This window comes from Elgaria multicarinata, chromosome 2 (genome assembly GCF_023053635.1).
Source record: "Elgaria multicarinata webbii isolate HBS135686 ecotype San Diego chromosome 2, rElgMul1.1.pri, whole genome shotgun sequence".
NCBI classification, from domain to species: Eukaryota; Metazoa; Chordata; class Lepidosauria; order Squamata; family Anguidae; genus Elgaria; species Elgaria multicarinata.
In genome coordinates this window covers 116,262,777-116,278,140 of record NC_086172.1, presented here as the reverse complement: position 1 = coordinate 116,278,140, position 15,364 = coordinate 116,262,777, and the positions used below count along the sequence as shown (strand labels likewise).

The 15,364-nt window shown below is 43.2% G+C and overlaps 1 protein-coding gene across 6 annotated transcripts in view; it reads left to right on the top strand.

Annotated features, from left to right (window-relative positions):
• Positions 1-15,364, top strand: part of LRRC4C (leucine rich repeat containing 4C) — an 858,040-nt gene that overhangs the window by 711,811 nt on the left and 130,865 nt on the right. The window contains exon 1 of one of the 6 annotated variants that reach the window (XM_063117432.1): positions 14,578-14,593. The exons of the other annotated variants lie outside the window; for them this stretch is intronic. The gene's annotated coding sequence lies outside the window, so the exon portion shown is untranslated. Of the gene's footprint in view, positions 1-14,577; positions 14,594-15,364 lie in introns of those variants that run through there. 6 annotated transcript variants of the gene reach the window in all.

Genomic DNA, 15,364 nt, shown 5'->3' with positions numbered 1-15,364 from the left:
GGGACTTAAGATGGTTCTTAACCTGTAGAATTCATTACCCTGACGCACACTGCATAGATTTTAACTCACCTCATTCTATAACTGAAGAGTGGGTCGTGCCACATAAAACTACTTCAGCACATAAAATAATGTGTCTGCAACCAGTGCTCCTCCCATATTAGAATTTTGATATTTATTGATTATTTATTTATTGCATTTATATCTCGCCTTTTTTCCTGCAAGGAACCCAAGGTGGCGTACATAATCCTCCTCCTCTGCCTCCTCCTCTCCACTTTATCCTCACAACAACAACCCTTTGAGGTCGGTTGGGCTCAAAGTCTGTGACTGGCCCAAAGTCACCCAGTGGGTTTCCATGGCCGAGTGGGGACTAGAACCCAGATCTCCTGATTCCCAGTCTGACACTCTAGCCACTACAGCACACTGGATATCTGAGAGACAGCGAAAAAAATGTGTTCCAGGGGCACGTCAGGGAAGGTATTGGCTGCAAAGTCCTCCTTTTCTTCCAACATACCTTAAGAATGGATGAAATAATGATAGCAGTATAACACAGAAGTATAAAAGGAGGCAAGCCATATTCCCCTACCTTCTGTTCTGCCAGCATGAGCCAGCAGGGCATAGGAAAGTGTGGTTCTTTCACCTAGGGTCCTCCCTCCTCCATAGGATTGCTCAGCATGTTCCTGAAATAATATGGGCTCATCTACACCAAGCAGATGTTGCACTATGAAAGTGGTATGAACGCGGTATATAAAATGCAGGAGCCACACTACTGCTTTATAGTGGTATTGAAGTGCACTGACAACTGTTAGGGCCCATTGACACATACCACATACCACTTTCATACTTCTTTCATAGTGTTATATCCTGCTTGGTGTAGATTCTGCAGTGCACTTCAATATCACTAGTAGTGTGGCTTCTGCCTTTTATATACCGCTTTCATAATGGAATATCCTGCTTGGTGTAGATGAGCCCTATGTTAGCAGTAGGAGAGACAATGCAGCCATTTCATGAAATGCAACAGTGCCAGTACTGTTTGGCTGTCCTTGCAATGTCTTGCCTATTTGACAAGGGTCTGTGAATTTTAGCCGTGGTGTGTGGCAAGCTTTGTCATGACATGTTTTGCTTTTTGTTGCAGGCTCATCTCTCCCCTTGGATGACATTTCCCACGTAGTTAGAAAACTAGAGCTGTGATTGATTTGCCAATGCAAAAAAGAAAGGTCTTTTGCCTTCTCTACAGCCATTCTCCTAAATGACCCATGAAAATTCACCTTGGTTTGCTCTTGGGGTGATTTTTTCTCCCATCCAATTTGGAAGTATTTAATTATGATGGATAGAAACAACCACTTCCGGCCAATTCACATATCTATGCACATTGATGTTTTTCAGCACTTGATTATTCACAGACGAATCTGTGAACTATCGATTTCTACTAAGAAAGAAAGTACCATATGATTTGTCTAGCTCAGTTTTCTCTATACTGGCCAATTTTCCAAGATTTCAGCCAGGAACTTTCCCAAGGCCTACCTTGGAGATACTTGATATTGAATTTGGGACTTTATGCATAGAAAGCAGGTGCTCTTCTCCATTTGTATATTAGTGGTATGAAAGTAGCCCTTATTCATGACAACAAATTGCCATGACTTAATTTTAAAATCTATATTTTATAGTCTGTGTCATCTCTCTCTCTCTCTCTCTCTCTCTCTCTCTCTCTCTCTCTGAGAGTGCTTTTTGCAAAGCCCTTTGGCTAATAAATAAATAAAGATATGAAACTTCCATTTACGGAAATGAATCTGTGGTGGTTCATTCACACTTGATGCTGCAGTTTATTGAGTGATGAACCTGTATGTGAGAACCTCCCATGTTTTTTGTTTGTTTGAGGAAAGAGGTGCAAAAGTTGGCTTCCGACATATTTGTCATCAAGCAGTTCTGCTGTACCAGGGGGTTCAGGAAGCAGCTTGTGCTATTATGTCCATGACCCATGCATCCCTTACCTTCCATTTTGTATACCATATTTAAAGAGAAACCACCCGCAGTTGTTCCTCTTTGCTTTGTTTGTTCCCTAACTTATAGTTGCTGGAATGATGCAACTGGGAACACTATTTTCTGGGATTGTGCAATCAAAGTGACCTGCTCTGGAGAGGTTTGGACATTGTCTGAATCCCTTCTCCAGATTCTCTGTTTTTGGAAACTACTTTGCAGCTATAGATCCATTGCTCTTTGCTAGTTCACTCTCTTAGGAGCAGGAACTCTGAAATGGTTTGTGTGGAGTGTTGGTACTTGCTTTTTTGCCAATTCCTTTGCGGGCAAAATATAAAGTGCTGGTTCTTACCCTTAAAGCCTTATATGGTCTAGGTTCAAGCCACCAAAGGTTCTTGGAGGTTCATCTGCTGCGACTGCCTAATGTGAGATTGACAGTCACACACCAGAGACCTTTTCCTTTGCCATCCCTCAGCTGTGGAATGACCTGCCATTTGAAATGTGCCTGCTGACTTCTTTCAATGTCTTTAAGCAGGCGTTAACTCTCTAGTATTCCAGCAGGCCTTTCCTTTTTAGAATCTTATTGCAAACCGTTATGTATCATTTTTATGCTGCATGTTTTTATTGATTGTTTTAATTTTTTTAAAAAATTGAAAACATTATGCTGCCTATTATTTTATTGATTGCTTTTATCTTGTTTAAATTGTTTTAACTTTCTATGCTACCTAGGGTATTCTGTACATAGGTCAGATATAAACTGAATTATTATTATTATTATTATTATTATTATTATTATTATTATTATTATTATTATTATTATTATGTTAAACCTTTCCCTATTCGAATCAAGACAAATTCTTCCCTAAAATCATCTCTAGTTTGGTATGTTCTGTTTTGAGTGTAAGTTGTTATTATGCAACTCACTTCCCTTCAGCCCCTGCCTTCTCCCCATTCCAGGCCCAGTTTAATTCCATTTGATTTACATTCAGTGTTTTTGAAGACCTCTGCATGTCTGTCAATAGTACTGTATCTGTCTGACTCAGTAGACATATTACTCTCAGGAAGGGGCAACATTGTTACAAAGGGATTAGCGGGACTCAGGTTTAGCCCCACCTCCAAGGCTACATGGCCACACCTACACAAGCAAGACATTAGCATACACTTTGTGGTTGGAAGGTGAAATAATGAGATGAGACAAGAAGTTGGATTTAAAATAGGGCCACATTTATTTATGAATACCTATAAAGGAAGATGGAGGCCTAGGCAGGCATCTTATCTTGGCCAACGTCTTGACCATAATTGGGATTGGGCAATCCATTCATATCTCAACCGGTGACGCATGTCTGTTGCCACCCGTCAGGATTCCCCTTTTGGGGTTGGTAGGCCTTCTGATGTCACTCTCCCTCATGTTGCAAAACTCTGAGTGAGTGAGTAAGGTTGGCCTAAGAGGTAACCCTTATCCCACCACCTGGCGCCACAAGACTCCCAGGTGAGGGCCTCAGGTATTACCAATTACCATGACAGTGCCTAAGAATGCTCACCAACCTTATCCTTGCTCCCGATGCCCGCACGTCTGCCCCCAGTCAAAATGTGACCAAATTCAATCAATTAGCCTAGTTAATACTCCCCTGCTGTCTCACAGTGTGAAGTAGGTGAAAAAAAAACTCCCAAAAGAAATGATTGAGAGCAAAAAAAAATCCTACTTGGCCCCCCTAGGGGCAACCGGTGAACCCACACTGACTAGAGGGAGGGAGCCACAAAACAAAATGCAGAAAAGGCTGGGGAGGGGAAGCAGTGCATAAATAGTGTCTCCAGTCCCCTCCCCACCTCAGTGGCGCCAAATGGAGGAAGCCTATGGTGATCCTCCACACGTCTCTCTCCCTTCCCCCACAATTGCCTCACCACATCCAAGCAAGCTGGGTGTGGTGTAAGGCCTTTCCAGTTTCACTAAAGTGTCATGTACTACATCAAGGATGAAGCAGGAGCATGGCCAAGTTCAAGTTGCCTCAGGGTAGTTTCTGGGAGGAGAGGCAAAGTGGCAAGATCAGTTCTCTCCCAATTACCCCGCCGCCACATGCACATGAAGACAAGAAATGAATAGAACTTAAGAAAGCCCAATTTTACGTTATCTTTGCAGCTTGTTTACGTAAATACAAAATGAATGCAATTTGCTAATCAAACAAAGACAACATCATTTCAAACATCCATCTCTCTCTCTCTCTCTCTCTCTCTCTCTCTCTCTCTCTCTCTCTGTGGTTTCTTTCCTAAATGTAAAGAGTAAGTGTAGTAGAATATTGAATCTCTCTTATCTCCTGTATGAATGTCAGATTTCCTGCCTTCTTGTCCCCCAAGGTGTTTCCACAATAAGGCTGTTAAAACATTCTTTAAATGCCTTGATGTACTTTAGTGCTAGTGAGTCTTTACATGTGCTGTTTTATTCAAGCACTTTACAGGCAATAAAGTAATTGTTTTAAGTATAGTATGATGAATTAGGGCTGTGCACAAACCTTTAGGTAAGCAAATCCTCAGGATGGTCTGAATGCTCTTAATGTACAAGCAACATTGATGAAACTAAGCAGGTTTGGATCTGGGTAGTGCCTGGTTGAGAGATCTCCTAAGTGTGCCACTTGGAGCTCACCAGAGGAAAAGTGGGGAAATAATGTAATATTTTTTTAAAAAAAGAAAGATTCCCTGGCAACCAGTTTGGTAACTGCTCATGAGTTAGTTTGGGAGTTAGAAACTTTGTGAGAATCACTTTCCTGCTGAGCCGCTACCATCTTTATCAGAACCCTCCATTGGCTGCTACACCATTCCCTTGTCAAAGGTGTTTCTTCTGTGCCCACCTTGATTCTGCAGACAACAATGTGCATACTCGAGCACCCACACATTCCTGCTTCAAATTCTCAAAATAGTTCATTTTTTAAAAATAGTAATCTTAGACTAAATGCTGTAAATAAGTATAATAAATTCAGTGACTCTATCTTGACATCCACAATACTTTAAAGCTTCCATTTAAGTTTTGGTAATGACAGGCAATGGACAGCTTGGGTTGGATCCAGATTTATGCTGGACCAACTGTACTGGTAGATACGAACTTCACTTTTCTCCCTCCTTCCCATGGTAGCCCCTCCAACACCCTGAAAATGTTACCAAGAGAGTCAGGAGACCCTGCTGAATGGGATGAGCTGTGATGGGGGGAGATCCCCAACAGCCCTCCCTCTCACAGAAGATCCTTTCATCTCATGGAAAACATCCTGGATCCAAGGCATACAGATTTGTTCTTACCCTCTGTTCTACCATTTATCTCCATATTGGTTCTTATGCTAAATAAGGTTTGGGACAGGGCACTGGAGCTTCCTTCTGCAAACACTAATGACCTTGCCCCATTCCAGAAATGAGGATTTTTGCTCATTTTGGATTGATTTTAGAAACATACTGCATGTGGCGACTCCACCCTTATCATTTTTTATCCATTTTAATTGTGCATTACAATGCATCAAGGAGAGCTGATTATTACAAGTCTCCTTATCACGAATCAACAAAATAACTCACCAACACATAAAACAATCTGTGTGCATCTTTGATTCTTTTAAACAAAACCCATGATAGCTGTCCCGATCCAAAAGAAAGCATTCTAGCTAACTCTCCATTGCACTAGTGGTGGGTCCCGCTAGTGTGTGGGCAGGCTTGGATTTGGCTTGCATTCTAAATGTTAAGGTGCAACTTTCTCCAATAGGTTCCATAATTACTTTAAAAATAATGCATAGAAATTTGTACCCTCATTAGGGATGTGTGAATCAGCAAAACCCAAATTGCTGAAACTCTCCAAATTCCATCTCAAAGCTCACTTCCGCTCGTCAGTATCAGAATCTGTGCATACTGTTCTGCATATTTCCCCAAATGTATGCATCAACCATATGCATCTTTGAAATGTACACATTTGTCTCCCTTTGATTAATGTGTTTGCGAGTGAAGGAGGACGCATGAAAGAAGACACAGACACCAGAGCTTTGGGTATAACTAGGGCCTCTTTATTGAATAATCTGGTTAATCCACCCTCCCTGGATCTGAGTGTGACAGTGCAGGAATCTCTATACTATTCTGGCCTACTGCCTGTCAAAGGGCAAGCCACTCATCAAAGCAAGAAGCCGTTTTACCGGCTCCCTGCTCATGCGACACTCTGAGAGTGTGGGGAGACCATCCCCCTGCACCCCTGCCCGCTGCCATAAGGGACAGCGGGTAGATGCAGGCAGAATGGTCTCCAACTGCACACCATAGCCTGACTCGCGAGCAGCACAACCCCGAGGAGCAGGTCCTCTGGCTATGCAGCTCACCGCCAAGGGTGCCAGTGAGTTCACCGTCCCTGTCCTATGTTTACATTCCCACACCTTCCTGCCACAAAAGGGGACCAAGCCTCAGCTTAGGTCCCCTTCCCCCACTGACCCGGGAAAAAATCCCGCAGTCCCACACTCAGATCCTGCAGAAATATGTCATTTCCTGCATAAGAAAGGTGGACCCCGTCCGCCCTATATAGCTCCAGCCTCTCTGGTGAAATATCGGGGTGCAGGATGACCCATCCCCGCTTCCCCCATAGAAATTCTCTAATTTCTCTGTTCACTTTGTGAACTGCCTTATTTAAACCTTTAATGCTGCGTCCCTCGTGCCAATGGCGCCGAGGCAACATACAGGACCAGACGATCCACGTCAGTGGACATCGTCTCCAGATAAATTCAAAATCCTGCCTAGCCTGTATAATCAGAGCCTTTCCTTTTAGAAGACCCAAATCGTTGCCTCCCAGGTGTATAACCAACACCTGCGGAGGGCCAAACTTACACTCAAACTGCGATTATTATTATTATTATTATTATTATTATTATTTATTTATTTATTTATATAGCACCATCAATGCACATGGTGCTGTACAGAGTAAAACATCAAAGAGACCTCCCCATCTCAATCCACGCCGTCCAACCCAGTGAACGGCAGCCACCATTCCAAGACACAACTGCGAGCCCATGTTTGTCCGAGACGCTCTGCGACTGGCCCAAAAAACCATGCTGTGCCCGCATAGAAGGATCAGGGGAAGCTCCGGTCTAGGCCCAACATCTAGTGAGGAAAATATAACTATTCAATGCAAAACTCAAGTTAGCGCACATAACTTTTAAAGGCCCTGGAACGCCACCGGCCGATACTCTGAATCCCTGTTTCCGGAATCCCGGCCATTGATGCCGTGGAAGCCGCTCCAATACAGAAGGAGTGTGTTCCGAATTGGCAGTTGTCTAATCTCATTGCATGTAGGGCTTTCTTGGCAATAGACCAAAACTGAAATTTGGTTAGAGGAGATTTATCACTATGACAAAACAGGTATCCTTGCCCTAGCCCTCTAGCAAACAAAAAGGCTCGAAACGCTGCCACTGGGCATATCTCGGTACATCTTGAAGAAGCCAAGACTATGCTGGCACCTTGTGCCCTTTAATCGGTCTTGGATTGCCTCAGGGCAATCTTCACTTCATTCCCAGTAAGTAAAATATCTCCAACTTGCAACGCTTTGTTGGAAACATCTCTCCTAGAGGGTGCTAAGACCTCGCTAACCCGAAAAGCCCCGAAAAACATTATTATTATTATTATTATTATTATTATTATTATTTATTTATATAGCACCATCAATGTACATGGTGCTGTACAGAGTAAAACAGAGTAAAACAGTAAATAGCAAGACTCTGCCGCATAGGCTTACAATCTAATTAATAAAGCACCAGCGTGCAACAGGTCCTGTTCATATGGTGATGAACACAGAACAGTCCACTGCTGGCGCAGGCCCAAGAGGATCTCAGGAGTAATGGGTTTGCGTTTGTCTGGGGGGGCTGGGGCCATTCTAGCCCAGCCCTCCAACATCCGCCTGATTCTAGGGTCCGAGGTAGTGTCCTCAAACCCCATAATCTTGGCCTCAAAAGATAAGCCCGCTAATTTTCCCTTTATGGTTCTACTAGCTATGCCCCTGTTGTGTGATGCAACGCAGAATTGCATCAAGTGTTCTATGGGGATGGGCCACTGGGCCGCAAGCCCCCAGGACGTCCAGAAAGCGTGGAATTCCCTACCTGCACGCTCGTATAGCGCTCTGGTACCTGGGGCCACTGATCTCCTCATTGCTTCCAATGCTTCATCTCTCCAAGATCCCACAGACGCTTGGGCATGGGATCGGGATGTTGTCGGGCTGTCGGGGCCAACTCCCGGAACCTGGAAATCTGGTTGCACGACAAAGCGTCAGCGATTCCATTATCCAGTCCGGGAATGTGCCGTGCATAAAATATAATATTAAACTGGAGACAACGGAGCGTCAAAGCTCTAACCAGTCTCATAACCCGCTTGTTTTTAGACAATAGGGAATTAACTACTTGAACCGTGGCTTGATTATCGCATCAGAAATGTATAGAAGCATTGGAAAGAGCATCGGCCCACAACCAAACAGCCACCACAATTGGAAAGAATTCCAAAAAGGTTAAGTCCCGGCAGATACCGGACTCCTTCCAATGCGTCGGCCACTGTTGTGCACACCAGCGATCCCTCAGGATCACACCGAAGCTGTAAGATCCAGATGCATCAGAATGCACCTGTAACTGTGCTTCTAATAATAAGTCAGTCCTCCAGAAGGAAACCCCGTTATATTGGTTTAGGAAAGAGTTCCAAACCTCAAGGTCTGCTCTCATTTCAGTGGATACCCTGATACGATGAAGGAGTCGTCTGACACCCTTCATCGCATCACATAAATGCCTGGAAAATGCCCTACCGGGAGCAATTACTCTACAAGCAAAGTTCAGATGGCCCACAAGCTCCTGAAGTTGCCTGAGAGTAATTTTATGGGCCTTATATGTAACCTCTATTATCTTCTTGAGTGATTCGAGTTTATCACTGGGAAGGCTACAAGTTTGATTGCGGGAATCAAGTTGTATGCCCAAGAAAGTTAAGGAAGAAGAAGGACCCTCAGTCTTCTCTTGTGCTAAGGGAACGCCTAAGTGGGCAGTCATGTCTTGAAATTCCTTCATGAATTGAGCACATTGGGGCGAGGAAGCAGTCCCAGCAAACAGAAAATCGTCCAAATAATGGACCGAGTTCTGTGATCCAGTTCTACGCTGCCATAACCATTCAAGGAATGTGCTGAATCTTTCAAAAACAGAACAAGATACAGCGCATCCCATTGGAAGAACCCTGTCCACATAAAAATGCTCCTGGAATGAGAACCCTAGTAACTCGAAGTCCTCTGGATACATGGGTAACAGGCGGAAGGCAGACTTGATATCGCACTTCCCCATTAATGCCCCCACCCCACACTGCCATACCATTCGTACAGCAGTGTCAAAGGAGGTATAGTTAACCGAGCATAAATGAGCTGGGATGAAATCGTTCACCGAACCTCCCGGGGGAAAGGATAAATTATGGATTAAATGATACTCCCCAGGGGCCTTCTTGGGCATAATGCCCAAAGGAGACACCCTCAAACGAGGTAAGGGAGGTTGCTCAAATGGTCCTAAAACCATACCAGATTTCACTTCCTTTAATATTTTTTCCCTAACCAGATCCTCCATTCCACGAACTGACGCCTGGTTTCTGGAAAAAACAGGGACCCGCGAGCCCTGAAAAGGAATCCTGAAACCCAACAAAAATCCATTGAACAGGAATAAAGCGTCTTCACGTCGTGGGTAATCACGCAAAGACACTGATAATTCCTGGAGTCTAATTGGGCCGGGGCCCTTTTGGAGCAGGCCCTGCGTTATTAGGTTTGCCCCCTGGGTGGAAATCTCTTCTGTCCTTTGATCCTTTGGTCTTGGGACATCCTGAATAAGGGTGCGCCCCTCCACATATGGAACACTCGTGTTTAAACTTGCACTGTGTACACATACATGTGCCCTTGGAACTAAATTCCCAACATAGTAATCGGGGTTGAACCGACTGCCCGGCTGGCCCCCGATACTGTGAGGGCCCTGCCGGGTGTGAAAGTATATGCCCACTGTCTGCCCTCTCCCCAGAGATAGGCTTGGCAGGGATCATAAACTGCAACCAAAGTTCGGGCTCTTTTACATCCCACTTGATCTCGGGGTTGAACTGGGCTTTCAATCTGAAAGCTTCATCGTATCCTAACCATGCTGGACCCAGATACTCTGTGTAACACCTAAATATTATATCTAGGTATTTCACTAGCACTGTTGCTTTCTCTGGGTGTTTTAATAAAGCTACCCCAAAGAAAATAATGTAACCTGCCAACCAATTGGCCCAAGTTCTCTCGACCTTCTTCTTCTTGCTGCGTTCCTGATCCCTATCTTTATTGTTATCTTTATCTTTCTGCTCCTCCTCTCTAAATAAGAGAGATAACAGATCCACAAACTCACCCTTCCAGATCTTCTCCATAGTGGTGGGTAATAGGTGATATCCTACAGGTGTGGAAATCGCACCATAAGGAATGTTGGACCCTTTGGCGGAGGAATAAGGATCTGCCTTTACTTCCTCCTTACCAGGTTCGGGATCAGTCTGAGTTGTCTGGGTAGCCTTAACAGGAGCCGTAGGAACAGGTTCACGTATGAGATCTGTTGTAGTTTGTGTTTCCGCTACCACACGCACCGGTGTACTGGTCGTGGGTTGCCAAACAGGCACGCAGGCCTCTGGTGTTGCCCGTTGAGGGCCTTCTACTTCCTGTGTTTCTTTGAGCTCAATGGGTCTAGAAAATGGCCAGAATGGGCTCATGGCCCACGGAGGCATACCCCAATGTGAAAACGGTGAAGGTTAAAGACCTGCTGTGGTGCACTGATACTCACTGTGTGAGGAACTACCCGATGCCACAGGCGTGGCCGTGGGCACAGATGGAGCAGACACTGTTACTTGTGAAGACTCAGACAGTTGTATAGGAGGTGAAGTATCCTGGACCACGTCCACTGCTTGTGCTTCCGTGGATTGCTCTGTAATAGGAACTACAGGTAAATTATTTGCTCGCTTGCTCCTATGCTTCCTAGTTCTGGTATTAGAATCCTTGTCTTTCAACTGCTGTTTAAGAGCTGCATTATCGTGCTCTAAGGCTGCAATACGCTGAAGCACCAAGGACATAGAGGATTCCTCTTCATCAGATGAAGAGACCATGGGTGCTAGAGTGGGGCGCTTAGCCAGCTGGCGGGGTGCCTTACCCTTTCCCTTGCTTCTACCCAGACCTTTCTTGGGAGGCATGATAACTACTGGCAACAGTCCACAATAACACCACACACACACACATACACCAAAAAAGAAATTAATTTAAATGAATTTAAATTTAGATATAAGTTAAATTAACTTGAAGTATTAATAAGCTAAACTTGAATTTCAATAAAATAAATAAATAAATTAACGTTAATATTATAGATAAAACTTAAAATTGAATTTACAATGAAATAAAATTAAGATAAATAAATTCTATATATGCCTGAATATATGTAACTATATATAATCAAATCAATTTAATTGTCCCAATGGGTATACAAATAAAACTAATAAAACTGGAACAAAATGCAAAAATATAAATTAATATCACCAGTCACACAGCCAACTAAATTAAAAAGAAATAATTCAAGGAACAAAAACATTACAAAAAATCCTACGCCTTAAACTCAGGCCAAGGATAACGCAAACAGAATGCAGTAAAATTCGCCAAACTCAAGGTTGAATCAAAAGTGAAACAAAACTTTAACTGGGTCTAACCAAACTTATTGGAGCCTGCCTTTCTTAGCTTCAGCAAAATGGCTGGCTTCCAAACTAGCAGTACCCAACAATAACAAATTTGCAAGAAACAAACTGCTTGCCCCTAAGGGTCTGGGCCGCGTGGGCCACACACCCAGGGAATAAAAGAGAACACTGCAAAGGAAACGTTTGATGAAAAGCAAACGGAGAGGGGGGGTATTGGCCTGCACTGGGACCGGGAACGAGTGGAGAGATAAGGGGGAATGTGCCCCTTGAGGTGACTCCCTTCCCTCCAGAGATTGGCGGGGGCCGGGCCCCGAGCACGCCCGCCGGCAGCCCCCACGCCATAAGCCCTCTAAACCTCCCCCCTCTGCTCCAAACCGCTATTAATTAATGGAAAAATGATCCGTCGCTGCCGCCCACAAGAGCCGCTGCGCCGCCGAGCTTTAAATCAAGCCTCGCTGCCGCGGAAAAAGCCTCCTGGCCACAGATTTGCCGCAGATTTGCCGCCGATGCCTGCCGCAAATGAAGAGCCTCTCCCGTCCTTGCTGTCCGATCGACAGCCGAAATTGAAAGAGGCCGAGCCTTGGGCGGTGCGGCTTATAGCCGCGGCTCCGCCCTTGTCTCATGAGGCTCAGCAACAGAGCCACGTGAGTCCTCTTCTTGCCTGCCCCTCTCCACTCACAACCATTGCCTTCCCGCCCAAACTTAGGTTGGGCGGGGAAGCCTATATTTGTGCTTTTTCAAAAGTGCACATTTTCCCAGATCCATTTTTCAAATGTTGAACACATTTTCGGGAGGTCCACATATTGCATGCTTTGAAATGCACAGACTTTGACTGCAGATTGTGTCCAACCTTTTCCCACATGCTGCAGCCCAAACAAAAATTATCCCTTCTAAAGGTGCTACTACACCAGAGTGGGAGCATCTGTTCCATAGGGAATAGCATTGGTGGTGGTGGTGGTGAACTTCATCAGTACTTTGGTATGGGGAAAGACTTAATCCTTGTGACCATAGTCTGGCTCCTGCTAAGGCCTGCCTAGTGGCTTCTATTTCTTTATTTAGAAGGCATAATTCAGAAAAGCAAGCACATGTATAATACTTCATCGTAGAGTTTTGCAGAGGATTGAGATGATGTCATCATCCACTTGTTTTCCCATCTTTTTCCTCCATTTCTTCCATCTTTTTGCTTACCATGGAAAATCCATTAAGAGGGAAATGCTTCACAATGCCTTCTAATGATTCCTCCAACTATAACCATCCCTAGTTTAGTCCTTATTCCTGTGCAGGGCTTGAGCTGGTGGTTGAAAAGGAAACATAGCTTTACCCTGGATTTATGTACTACATCTCATTCCAGTGGAATAACCACATTCCAAACTATACTTTTTTGCTTGACCAATTATCCACAGTCATTTATTGACAAGCTCCATCTCTTATTGGTCAATTATAGCATCAAACAAGAACTGACAACTCATGACCTCTGGCTACGATGAGCTAAAAGCAATCAACTTCATTGGTTTAGTCTGAGAAAGAATTCTGTATTTCTAAGCATATTGGAATGCTTTCATTCAGTACTGGATAGAACTGTGTGGAATACTACAGCACAACAAAAATCATGCCAGATTGTATTTAAAACAAACAAACAAAAATGAACGAACAAAGGTCAGGAATTGGGATGAAGTTCAGCCAGGTGCTGCACATATTCTGCATGTATACTATTCTATGTGAGACTTTCTCAGGACTATCAGGCCAATGGTTCACTCGGGACATAATCCAGTAAAGCATGCAGAGGGATGTAACCAAACAGTCCATTCACAGGGTCAGGCAAGGGCATACATGGATGCAACCCAAACAAAAATAGGAAACAAACACAATTCACATGAAAACATCCAATGACAGGACAATGCATAGTGGCAGGCTGGAGGGATAGCAAATAACAAAACAAGAAGGGTCGTTACAGCAGAGACAAATTGTACAATGATTTTTAGAGACGTCACCAATTTTCATAATTTGCTGGTTCATAGCTTGAATCTATTCTGTTTGTAACTCCAGAATGTGGGGAAAGCCTGCACCATGATCCATCAAATGTTAGTGTTTCATAATTCAAACCAAGATTGATTATTAGTTAGTTTATATTATTTGCATTTGTGTGTAGGAGATGTAAATGCCTGTTTGTAAGGTGCATGCGCAAAGAAGAATTTTAGTTTAACCCTTTATTTACCAACTGTCCAAACCAATCAGTTTAAAAGCTTTATACTGAAACCATACAATGACCAATCATGTCTGAATAGTTATTCACATTGATTATCCACCCCTTGTTCAATGTTTCTTTCTCACATTGCCATGTGGTTTGGCAATATGTAGCTGAAATACAGGAAACAACACAACTCATATGAAAACAGCCAATTATAGAAGTGATATGTGGTGATGACTGATGCCATGATCCACGGTTCTGAAAAAAATACATCATAATATGCGTGATACTTTCCCAAGAGGCAGTTGGTGATGTGCATGTACAATAATTTTATTGAGATCTAAAATTAAAGAGAAATGTCAACAGGGCTTGTGAGGATAAATTTGTAACATATCAAACTACTTACAAATTCTGATTGGATAAGTTACTACACTTGTAATTTTTAGAATTCTATTGGCTCTTTGTGTGGAACTCTAGATTCAGGCGTTTCATATCTGATAGCACTCTTCCACATGTTCCAGCTACATTAGAAGTACCCAAGAACATCAGATAAGAGGTAACAGATAACTACTGATTCCATTTCCTGCTTGTGGAATAGGGAGTAGAGTGCTGGAGGGTGACAACCATTCCAGGTTTTAGATCCCTCCATTTCCGGTATGAAGACACATGAGCTAATATAAAGCTGGAACTTGTGTGGGATGCTAAACTGGAACCATGGAAAGAGAAAATGTGAGTAACCACCTCTCCTCTTTCAGTGTAACATCTGAACTAGTAACTTAGCCCCCCGGGAGAGATATATGTCTACTTCATTTATTCCACGTGGTGGAGATACATAAATCACCACATTACATCAGAAGTGTAGAAGGAGAATGTTAGAATTACTTGAGTATTTTATTTTTTGATGCTCCCTGTTAAATCCAAAACCACCTTCAATTGCACTGTTCCAGATACTTTATTGTTTGATCTCTTTACACTCCACTTTTGCTGTAGATGTGTATTGTAGGCAGGTGTTTACAAAATTATTTGCCATAGGTGACTGAAATCAAGGCCATCATGAGCCTCTTTTCATGTTAAACCAAACAAATCCATACTATTTTTTTTACTCCCTACACACGCAGCAAGCTTTCAGCAAATCCACTAACTTAACTTGCTCAGTATTCATATATCTTGACATCAATGGAAAACATCATGCTACTCAAAATATCCTTTTTTTTTTCTTTAAGGGATTATATCCAGTACTCAGGATCAACTGATAATAGTTGTTTTCAATGCAGATAAGATAGCCATATGGGTAGAAATACAAATACAGTATATTTAGGGATTAGTGCTCAGGCTGTGAGTGTAATGCCTAATCAATTAAAATGCTAAAGAATAGTTGAAAGTATATTTCAATACATTCAGGGTTTACAGCAATGAAAGGTGTTGGCAATAGGTTCCCTACTATATTATTTCCTGGCAATACCATCTTTGCAGAAGACGAAAGGCTGATGTTAGCTTAAA